Here is a 12,110-nt window from a genome sequence, read left to right on the forward strand (position 1 = left end):
ACATACGAGTACATGTATACATACGTACATTATACTATGTGTGTTCATATGAATGTATGCGCATCTGCTGGCATAAGGATAACGCCGAAAGTGATAATGCCGACAGAGACACAATACTAGGTAAAACTGAAAAAATGAGAAAGGAGGCGTACGCTTCAAATAGAAACAAAGTTTACCTCAATTTCGCTGTTAAGTCACGTTTTTCCAATATGACGCCTGCCAATTCGTTTTACAAGAGTGCGCTTACGCAATACGAGTATAATCATACATATCACCAACATGACGACAAATAAACAATTAAGGGGAAACAACACGAACGCATACCTTTTATTTGTAAATATTTGTATATACAGTCACTCACACCTTATTTCGTACAGATACGATGTTTTTGTAAAGTGTTCTATATTTCATAATATTTTGCGAAAATGGAAAAATAGAGTATCCAGATATTATATTAATTTTTTATCTTTTCAATATAGAATACAAAAAAGTGTCTACTCAATTCATTGTAATGCAAAAAAAACATAGAAAAGTAACGCAGCAGCTTAAATGATACATTTAAGAAAGAGCAACTATTTATTTGTATATTTTAAAGTTTGAAGGTATTTAGTACGTTGTTGGGTATCCTTTATTATCAATTTCAGCTTGAAGTTAACGTGACATGGACTAAATTGGTTCCACTCTTCAAGTATCGCCTTTTTAAGATCAGATTTGTTATGGACGTCATATTTTCTTATATTTGTCTTCAAAACCGACCACAAATTTTCGATGACGTTTAAATCCGGTGATTGTGCAGGAGTTTCAATAATGTGGGGGCATTTATATATTAACCATGTTTGTATTATTTGTGACTTATGCTTAGGGTCGTTATCTTGGTAAAAGCGGTAGTCATTTTCATTTTGTAATTTTCTAGCTCTTTGAACCAAATTTTCTTCCAGAAGTTTGAAATAAATATATTTGTTCATTGTTTCTTCGATAAAGGTCTAATTTGTAGCTGTTGTTCCACAATTGGAGGGACCTACAGTTTTTCATGGGAGAAATACACTCGGAGGTTTGCCATTGCCTACCGAGGGGCGACCGCTATTAGAAATTTTTTTTTCTGAATTTGGTGTTTCACCGAGATTCGAACCTACGTTCTCTCTGTGAACTCCGAATGGTAGTCGCGCACCAACCCATTCGGCTACGGCCGCGCCATAGATCGATTTTTTGTGAGGTTTGGACTTCGACCTCATGGTCTTTTGTGCTCGGCCCCGCGCCATATAAAACGTCTACCGTTCAGTCCAAATAAGTTTATTTTTACTTCGTCTACAAAACGCGCGTTCGTACAAATTGCTGGGGTTATATTTAGGTGGTTCCGTGCAAATTGCAATCTCTTACTTCTATTCCTTGCACTTTCGAAAGATTTGTTACCGGCTATTCTACCATTTAAATTTGCTTCCTTCAATATTTTTAGAACAATTTATGGATGGTAAGTCTTACCTAAATCCTTTTTCAGTTACCAAGCATTTGCAGCTGAATTTTCTTCCCTGTGCCCCAAGCTCTGACACTCTGTCTCCGTGAAAATTTTATTTGGAGCTTGTCGTCCCATATTTACCACACGATTTTCATGCATAAAGCATGTGTTGTAATGTGTTGAGCTGTTGACGAGCTTAAATGTAGAATTTGAGCTACTTTACGAGGCGACATTACTTTTTGAAATGCCCCAAAACTAAGTCACGATTTTCTATCGAAGTATGCGATCCTTTGGTTAAAAAAAAATCGTACATAAAATGTAATATTGCTTTATGTCAAACTCACTCTACAAGCTCTCTCTAAAAATACAATTTTATATTTGTCGAAATTTGCTCCGGGAATAGCGGAATTTTATCATTTAAGTGGCGACGTGAATTCTCTGTACGTTTTTGTTTTTTTTGCATAACACTGAAATAAGTGGACCCTTTCTTGTATTTTATGTTGTGAAGTGAAATAAAGCAAAGTAAATAAAATATCTGCATGCTCTGTTTTTTCTATTTTTGCAAAATATTGTGAAATTTAGAACACTTAACAAAAAAATTGTATTTGTATCAAATAAGGTTTTTTTACCCCGTCAGTGTAGAACCTTAACCCAAACTAAAACTTCTACCGTCAATGTACCGATCCCCTCCCGGGACTACCGTTAAGTAAATCGTCGGGGGGCGGTTGAGTACTAGGCTCTACGTCAGTTACTCTTCACATGTAGTACGTCAAAAGTTGCATGTACTTTAACCCTCTCCCAGTTTTGTTTATATCCTAAGGAAACCACCCCAGTTGGGCATGCCCACCCCTTCCCACCATACTTGTCACACTTCGACTTAAGAGTCCGTTTTTTTTGTTTAGCTGCCGCTGACCTCGTATCCGTCTGCGTGCTTTAATGCATGTAGCATATCGTTGATTCCCGACGAGATTTTTTCCCAAGCATACTTCGAAGACATCACTATGTTTCCTGGTTCAATCGGATCTTTTGATATATATATATATATATATATGTATATGTATATATATAATTGGCGCGTACATCCTTTCAGGGTGCTTGGCCGAGGTCCTCCTCCTATTTGTGGCGTACATCTTGGAGGGACCTACAGTTTCAGAAAAAACTTATTCTTCATTTTAATGTTTCACCAAGATTTGACCATACGTTTTCTCTGAATTGCGAATGATAGTCACGCACCAACCATTCGGCTATGGCGGATCTTCTGATAGTGCAGCTAAATTATCTCTGATAATCGCAAAGCGTTGGCATACAAAAATCACATGCCTTGCATCTTCCTCTTCACGGCATACTGGATATAAAGGCGAGTCTTGTATCCTAAGGCAATGTAGGTACTTCTGGTAGCAACCGTGACTTGTCAGGAATTGTGTTAGGTGACAGTTATCAAGTATCAAATAAGGTATGAGTGAGTGTATGTATGTAATCATATGTTATACGCCTATGTATGTGTACATTTTCATGGTGGTTTATTTTAACTTAATCCTAATTGCCGTTACCGTTACATACGTGCTTACACATACAAGTACTTACCGGTCAATCTATTTTAGAAATCGTATCTGTTGCATTGTTTTCTATGTATGTATATATCCTCATATGTATATGTATATGCATATGTGTGAATGTGAGTCTACCTAACTATCTACCTATTGACAAATCTTGTGCATAGCTGTGACAAATGGCTGCTTATTTCATGGGTCGTGCAACAAAGTAATCGAAATTGAACGTCCATCCGGTCGAAGCCGCTCAATTGCCCACAAAAATTGGCTCGCTTTTTATTTATTCATTCTTTCGGCCTACGATTTCATTTGTACGGTTGTTTTTCATTCGGGTATTCGTTTCGTTTGTTTGTTATGTTTTAAGCCGATTTGTGTTGGATTTGGAGACTTTATGTGATGCCTGATTTCATTTTCCTGCAATCGGCACGCAGACATACCTACTTGCAAACTTGCAAACATTAAAAGCAAAACCCAATGGTCAGCATTTAAGTGGGCGTATAGAGGCGTTGGAGTTGCCTCTCTGTACATACATACTATTGTATATATAGACTTTTTACGTTTATTACGGTTAGCTTTATTTGTAACTGGAAATAGTTTTGTAAATAATCTGTTCCACTGTATGTTTTCAACGATTCAATTACAATTGTGTCTGATTGATTCTATCATTCTTTGTATTTGGTTTTATTGGTTTTTCGGGTGAAAATTATTCCCAGTTTTGTGATTGCATTTTGTTGTTCTATTCTTGCAATGAACATTTAATTAGGTTTCGATGCGCCAGATAGTCTTGGAAATAGAGCAGCCTTGTTTTGTCAGTAACCTTTTACAGCTTTTCGTTTAGATGCTCCAAAAATAATTATTTTCACGGTCAGGCGAATTCTCCGGAAGCATTATTAGGTGAAGATCCATGTAAGTGGGCTAAGAAACTTGCAGAGTTGGTTGGATTGGTAGGTGTAGGTGTAGGTAACGCTATGGGTCATAAAAAATGCAAGTACCGTGTTCATTGGAAGGATTCATCAATTTACAACGTTTGACTTGGAACAATGAAGCACTGCCAGACGACAGGAACACAGCAATAATACTCCCCATTCTCAAGTAATGCGGTAATCCTTTATTAATATGACGTATAAAATTCTTCGCAAGGATTGCAAACAAAAGACTTATAAGCCTTGCAGAAAGAGTTCTACCAGTTCTTCTACCAACGTGAATTTCAACAGCACACCCAAATTTTTATCTCAAGCAAACCATAGAGAAATGTTTTGAACACAACAATGTTTTGCACAAGCTGTTTATTGGTTTTAAGCAAGCTTTCGATAGCAGCAGCAAAATGGCCAGTCCCACAATATTTCAGAAATGTAAAATTCTTGGCAAATTAACCAGAACAGTAATGATGTCTTTTTGCCAGAAACTGCACCAAAAGTAATACGCTCTCATCTCCAACGCTCTTAAAACCAACGAAATATACGAGGTGTGTTCAAAAAGTATCGCGAAGTTTGAATTTTCGCAGGTTACGTATGTTCCAATTTCGATTTTTTTGTGGCGATATGTTGGTACTCATGTCTCCCACTCATGCTGACGAGTTCGGTCATTTTGAATGTTCAGTTAATTGTTGACAGCTGCTTTGTTTGCACGTGTTTCGGCTCGTCTTCGATTTTTACCTATTCAAACAGATGAATCAAAGAATCTGTAGCGCGTATATGCGCGGATGCATTTCGAATGCTGACTGTGTCATACAGAGAAGCTACTTGGACCAAAGCAACGTTTATCGGTGGTACAAAATGTTCTCAGAAGGCCGAGAAGATGGGGAAAAATTGATGAAGTGAAGAAAATGGTATTGGCCAATCGTCGAATCACCCTTAGAGAAGTTGCTGAGGGCCTAGACATATCGATTGGCTCGTGCCATCGATTTTTTTCAATGACTTGGGCATGAGATGGGTCGCCCCAAAATTCGTACCAAAACTGACAATTTCGACCAATTTTGCATGAACATTGCTAATGAGATGTTGGATTCTGTCCGTGACGACAGAAATTTGTCATAACTGGTGACGAATCGTGGGCTTATGGTTATGACGTGGAAACCAAAGCTTAATCATCTCAATGGAACCTGCCGCACTTACCAAGACCGAAAAAAGCGCTCCAAGCTCGGACGAATGTAAAAGTTTTGCTTACCGTTTTCTTCGATTGCGGGAGCGTTGTGCATCAAGAGTTCTTGCCACAGGGCAAAACGGTCAATAAGGAATTATTACCTGCAAGTTATGCGCAATTTGCGCTAAGCAATTCGCCAGAAACGCCCGGATTTGTGGGAGAACAATAATTGGCTCTTGCATCATCAACATCGTTGCTTGAGAGCGTCTTTTTGGCCAAAAACAACACACTAATGATGCCACAGCCACCGTATTCCCCAGATCTGGCCCCCTCTGACTTTTTCTTGTTCCCGAAACTGAAGAGGCGAGATAAAGACTGCATCGAAGGAGGAGCTGAAGAAGATGAAAAAAAAAATTATTTGTTGAAGTGCTTCGAAAATCGGAAAAAACGTTGGCACAAATGCATAATATCTCATGGGAATTACTTCGAAGTTGAAAAAATAGATATTACTGGATAAATAAATAATTTTTGAAAAAATACAAAATTCGCGATACTTTTTCAACACACCTCGGTTGACTATGTTCAGACAAAATAAGACACATCCAACATACTGAAAATTGACTAACATTCTTATGAAATCGTGGAATCTTTTACCTGCTTAGGCTTCAAACTAAGTAGAGGCAACTCAATAATTTTCACCATCGATGAGACAATTCAAGCAGTTAACAAGTCATTTGCGTCACTAACGAGCGAAAATGTTCAAATCGAAGCTCGGACAATATATTATAAATTGGCTCGAGAAACAGATAAAACAAAAATGCAAACCTGCGAACGAAAAATACTCAGCAATCAAAGATCACGGCGAGTGCCATATAAGAAGGAACAACGAGCTTTCATCAAAACTCAGCGCTTAAGATGTCGGGGTCATATAACAAAATTGGACGGTAAGAGGGCACAGATGAAAAGCCAGAGCGTTTAACAGTAAATCAAAAGGAAGACCGAGAAGAAGATGGTCCAACGAACTAGAGGAAGACATCAACAAACTTGGGATAAAGAATTGGAAAAAAGTCATAAAGGGCCGAGATGTTGGAAGGTCCCATGTGCAGCATGCCTAAGCTCACAAAAAGCTCTAGTGCTAAAAGATGATGATAATGGATCATAATTGAAAGCCCACGCACGCAGACATAAATCATTGTACTTGTCAATCATTGTAAAGTATGGTGGCAAATTCGAAATGCGGTTCTTTGGAGCGTCCAATTGGTTTGTGGGCGATTTGAAAGTCAAACATTGCGGAAGCAGTCGATATAGTACTGACACCTGGAAAACAATCAAATTTTTCTTGTAAAATTCCTTCTCAGGCAAAGAAGGCGTGATTTACGCGCCAGTTCTTTAAATTCTCTTGAGAGGGGCATGATCAATATTGCCTGAACAGTTTGAAAATTTCTAGCCATCCATTCCATTCCTCCATGGCGACAAACCGAGAGAGAGGAATATTAGAAATTTAAGTGCTCCTGGCTTTTTAACAAATCTGATAAGTCCGTCAGGGATAACGACTGCAGCTGATCCATACTGAACAGAAATTGCTCAGAGAAATTGTTCTGTATGATTTAGCTCAATGATGCCTATTGTAGCCATAGTATGTTTGGTTCATGGATTGTTATCACCCAACAAGCATTTGTAGGTGCTTTCCTTTGGATATTGAGGTTATCTTCATGGTCTCTGTGTCTTTTATATATGAGATCTGGATCCAACTGCGAAGACTTAACCGAAATTGCTTCTTATCCTACTGATGGAGTCTCCAATTGAATTCAACCGGTTCGTTGTCCTGAACACAGCAGTGTCCCAGAACTCACATAACTTAAGGATTGCTTCTATTCTGTTTATAAATGACACTGGCTCTTGCTTTTCATTCGCCATCTTTCTATTATACGCCGACGATCTGAAAATTTATTTAGTTGTTAAGAATACTGCAGATATGATGAAACTCCCTTCCGAACTAGATGAATTATATTCTTGGTGCTTGAGATCATATCCTTTTTTAAATATCAAAAAATACATCCATGTTTCTTTTTCAAAATCACGCAGTTTATTAAATCCCAGTACACCTGCTGTAAAGGAATCTTCCAATCCCTTCAAGAGTTTAAGGATCTTGGAATTATCTTTAATATTAAATTATCATTCATCAGTCATATTAATTTTGTCGGCTTAATAGCACTGAACTTACCGATTGCTCACATATGGACTATGCTGCTATAATCTGACGCCTTTTCCACCAGTTCCACATTGATAGGACAGAGCGCGTGCAGAAGGTAAATAAATAAGTAAAACACATTGTAAGAGCCTTTCAGAATACCCTATATATGTATGTATATTTGATAAATTTGTCTGCCATATAAATTTTAGTGTTGTCCGCTCACGATGCTTCGTGTCCTCAGTAGGAATTAGGCTCGGAACTTGCTGCTCGCCAACCTCGCTCAACCTGGCTACAGCGTATATACTTTACATACCTAAATATGCATACAAACCGATATATTCATTTGCGACATGTCGCCCGTTTTCATAAACCACGTTCATCATACGCCCTGTGACCTAAATTGGTGACCTTATAAATATTCGCATTAAAGTGTTTCCTTTCCAATGGACAACATACTCACTACACAGCTTAAAAACATGTGATGTAGCCCACCAACCATGGCTAATGAGGAAGTAAATATTGATTAAATTCCCAGTAACCATGCAATGATCACATATTCAAACCCCACGCTTACGCTTACATTGTCAGTGAATTATGAATGAAAGTTGTGTATTCTCGTTCACAAAACGAATTATTTCAACTTCCTTTGTGTAAAAATATGTCCATACATACAAATATCACAGGGAGCAATAGCTCGAATAACGGCTGCGTCAGGACTCTAAGGAGCTAAAAGAAAATTTACACAATTACCACAAGTGGGCTGACAGCCAATTGCCAGCAGCGTGATTGTGAATGGTGAAGCATGAATTAAATTCAAATAAATTGAAACTAAAGAAGGAAGGAAAATAAAAGATGTTTTTTATGGTTTTTTTACAATTGACTGTTAATTGACTGTTTTTTACCTGTAATGGTATCTTTTGCTTCTTGCTGTTCTTATGGGTCTTCGATTCGGGAATTAATGCTATACATTTTTATTAAAAACTTAAATTATCCACATAAGACTTGATACACTCCGCAAGTGGAAAACAAATTTAGATATATAAAATAGTGGACAGAAGGTAAGAAAAATTCAGTTTAACCCTTTCGGTCCGAACGGGACTTATATGTCCCGGCAATGTTTGAAGATACCTACAATTTTGATGGGACAAAAGACTTTTATTTGACCCATTGCAACTATTAAACATATAAAATAATTTGTATTTCCGTTAGCGGCTTTCCGTACCGAAAGGGCTATAGCACTACGACTTATTATATATATTTCTGCCATGAAAAAGCTCCTCATAAAAATATCTGCCGTTCGGAATCGGCCTAAAACCGTAGATCCCTCCATTTGTGGAACAACATCAAGACGCACACCACAAATAGGAGGAGAAGCTTGGCCAAACACCCAAAAAAGGGTGTACGCGCCAATTATATATATATATATAATATTTTTTTATGAAAATATAGTTCCTTTTCCTACAAAAATCGTTTTGGAACTTTTTTTCTAGTAGATATTTCGATAGTGTTTGTCTGAAGTAACAGACAGAAAAAGAAGTCATCGCCCTCGCATGGGTCAAACCAGTGCCATAAAAGCCGTTCGAGAAAGAATTCACAGAACCCCCCTTAGAAAACAGAAAATCATGTCCAGGGAAATAAATGTATCGATCAGATCCATGTCAAGACTAATCGAGATGATATCCACATGAAAGCCTTCCTCAACATGAAAGTCGCTCAACTGGTCATAGTTTGACAATGCGCTTGAAGAAAATTAGACTCGACAGATGCAACCAACTTCTTCGGTAGCACGCGATCAATGGCCATGAAAATATTCTTTTCACAGATGAGCAAATGTTCACTTTTGAAGAAGTTTTTAATAAGCAAAACGACAAAATCTATTCTAAAACTTCTAATAACGCAAAAAGTGTTGTGGGTTCAGCGTGGCCAGCAAGGGTCTTATAAAACCGTTACATCTCAACATTTCTGTGAAAAATGAGTCAAGACCGGGGCAAAAGTGTACCAGGAGGATGTCTTAGAAGGCGTGGTGAAGCAGTTGAACAGTATTCTCTTCAATGGAGAGCGCTGGATCGTTCAGCAAGATTTCACTCCAGCCCATAAGGCAAAAATCACCCAGCAGTGGCTAAAAAACAATATTCCTGGGTTCATAGCTGCCTGGAAGTCCAGATCTGAATCCATTGGACTACAGTTTGTGGTCAGAATTGCAGAACATGGCCTGTGTAAGGCCTCACAGAAATTTGGAAATTGATCGGTTGAAAGCTTGTGTAAAAGCATTTCGAATGAAAATTAAAAATTTTTTCTTTTAATATTTACATATTAAACTTCTTTAAAAACAGTATTATAATTTCATATCTATAATGGATTAACTGTAACAGAAGTTTGGCAGGACTAAGTACATAAATTCTGATGCTAGGCATCAAAAAGCACCAACTATCGTGTCTTAGATTCTTGAGTTTGCCTTTTTCTGCTTTACGATTAGAATGAGCTTAGTACGCGAAAGTTTTTACAAACATATGAAAATTACTAAGAATATTTACGCTTTTTTTCTCTTGAAATGTATTATATTCGAGATTTAAAAAAAAATAATAAAAAATATAAAATGTAATAAACAAATATTCGCTTTGGCTCATTATTCCTGAGACTCGGATGCTCACCAAAAAATTTCCCTGCTTGTAATTTATAATAAAATTTGAGAAAGCCAATAATTTTTCTTAAAATTTCTATTAATAACTTAAAACAAACTCAAATTTGACATTCAGACCTAAAATCGTGTCACCGTTTCACTTTTATTTCGATATAATTTATTTGTATCATGTAAAAAATGTCGGTGCCAATCACGCCCACCATAAAAAAGAGTCTTGGAAAGTCTACCTAATGTCTCTCTCAATTTCTATCACCCCTGGTGGGACATAAATCGTTTAGAAGTTTTAGTTGAAGAACCAATTCCATTTCCGTTTCAACATGAAATCCGATGTGGATGTAGTAGCAGCAGGTGTATTTTCGACAAAAATGTGGGTACTACTTGGAGACTGGTTTCCATTTGGGCTTACGCTGAATTTTATTTTGTTGTTTTTCTAAAATTTTAATTAGCTCGAGAAGTGCGGAGTACTTCGATAAGTTACAAGCTTAAGGGAAATCTGGTAAGCTCCACCTGTAAGATAACCAGCTAATCTCTAACAAGAGGCCGCCTCTAAGGAACAGACGCTTTTTGAAGCTGTTCGCTCCGAAACAGACGATGCAAAACTTCGTGAGATTTTTAAATCACATATGATGAAGTAGGCTCTCGAGGGCCCCTTTCTCGTTAGCCCTGACCGTACCTTCCACGGGGTTTGGTTACCTTATCTTCGGTAAGCTCGCTTAGGCTTCCAGGGTGTAACACAGGGAGGTGAGAGTGTGAGTGGGGAATTAATTTGCTGATAGCAACAACCTTAGCTTTTCTAAAGCCCCGTTTACACCCCAAACCAATTTTAAACTTCCCACCTAACGTGGATCTATGTATCAGCGTCATTTAAAAATGTTCCTTTTTTTGTTTTTAAGTTCATTTCATGCTCTATAGTAAATAGGAATAACTTCTTTGAATTTATATTTTTGATATTATTTATACAAAATATATTATTTTATTTTGGGGACAGTTTTGAACCATTTACGCAAAAATTTTGAATTTATTTATACAAAATATATTATTTTATTTTGGGGACAGTTTTAAACCATTTACGCAAAAATTTTACGAAAAAATTTCTTTTTCTCCAAACTAATATTTCAAAAAGCATAAAACATTAACTTTCTCAACAAACGAAATTTCTTTTAAATTTTTTTAATCTTCAATATTTAAAATTTTTTTCACTTCTCTTTTAGTTCGAAAGTTAAAGTTGAGTATTCTTGCCTTGCAAAAATATTGCTTATGAAAACCCCACTTTTGTGTTGTTGTTGAAGTGTTGCATATGTTGTTGAACTGGCCATGCAGCGCACTAATACTGGTTCTTTTCACTCTAAAACTTGAACATTTTGTAATCGGGATTGATGTGAACTGCCTTCGAATAAATTTACAGTTCCTACACTATTACTTAAAAGCAAAGACAATAAGAAAAAAAAACAAATCATCTCGGAATTCATCTGACTTCAAACAAATATGATGCCAATGAGAGTTATAGCTGTGCTGATTTGTGTAGAGAGGTTTCTTCTGTGCTATAAGCAAAAGCAAGAGAGAAGACAAGACTTCACGCTGAACAGTTAGCGGCAGCGCATGCATACTTCTTCAAAAGCAACGTCGATTTCGTTATTTAAAATACGTAGCCATTCTTGATAATGAGTATACGAGAGCTGTTCTACGTTTAAGAGCATTAAGTAGCGGTGAGATGAGCTCTATGTCACTATTTGCTATATTGTTCCTATTGTTGTAACAGCGCAAATATACCCCATACATGTATGGGGGAAAGTTGCTGGATTGACAAACCTTTGCCGAATATATGTAAATGCGAGTTGGTCCGTAGAACTGATATTTACTACCTCTTTGGCAGCTTAGCCAATTTTGCTAAAGCAAAAGTATCAGAAAATCAAATCTAAAGTCATCTTAAAACTAAAAGATTGACGTCAATTGATTATTAGTGAGTTGCGTCAGCAAAAATTAACTCACATCGGTCGCCAATATTCACTAGATGATCATCATCACATACATATGTACGTATGTATCTTACCTTCAGCGCCGCTGTCGCCATCATCAACTGCATAAATTGAAACTAGTCTATACGTTGTTCTGTTTTTCTTCTAATTGATGTTGCCAATAGGTGTGTCAGCCAGTGGACACTTACACTCATACACACAATCCACAATTAGA

This window comes from Anastrepha ludens, chromosome 6 (genome assembly GCF_028408465.1).
Source record: "Anastrepha ludens isolate Willacy chromosome 6, idAnaLude1.1, whole genome shotgun sequence".
Lineage (NCBI taxonomy): Eukaryota > Metazoa > Arthropoda > Insecta > Diptera > Tephritidae > Anastrepha > Anastrepha ludens.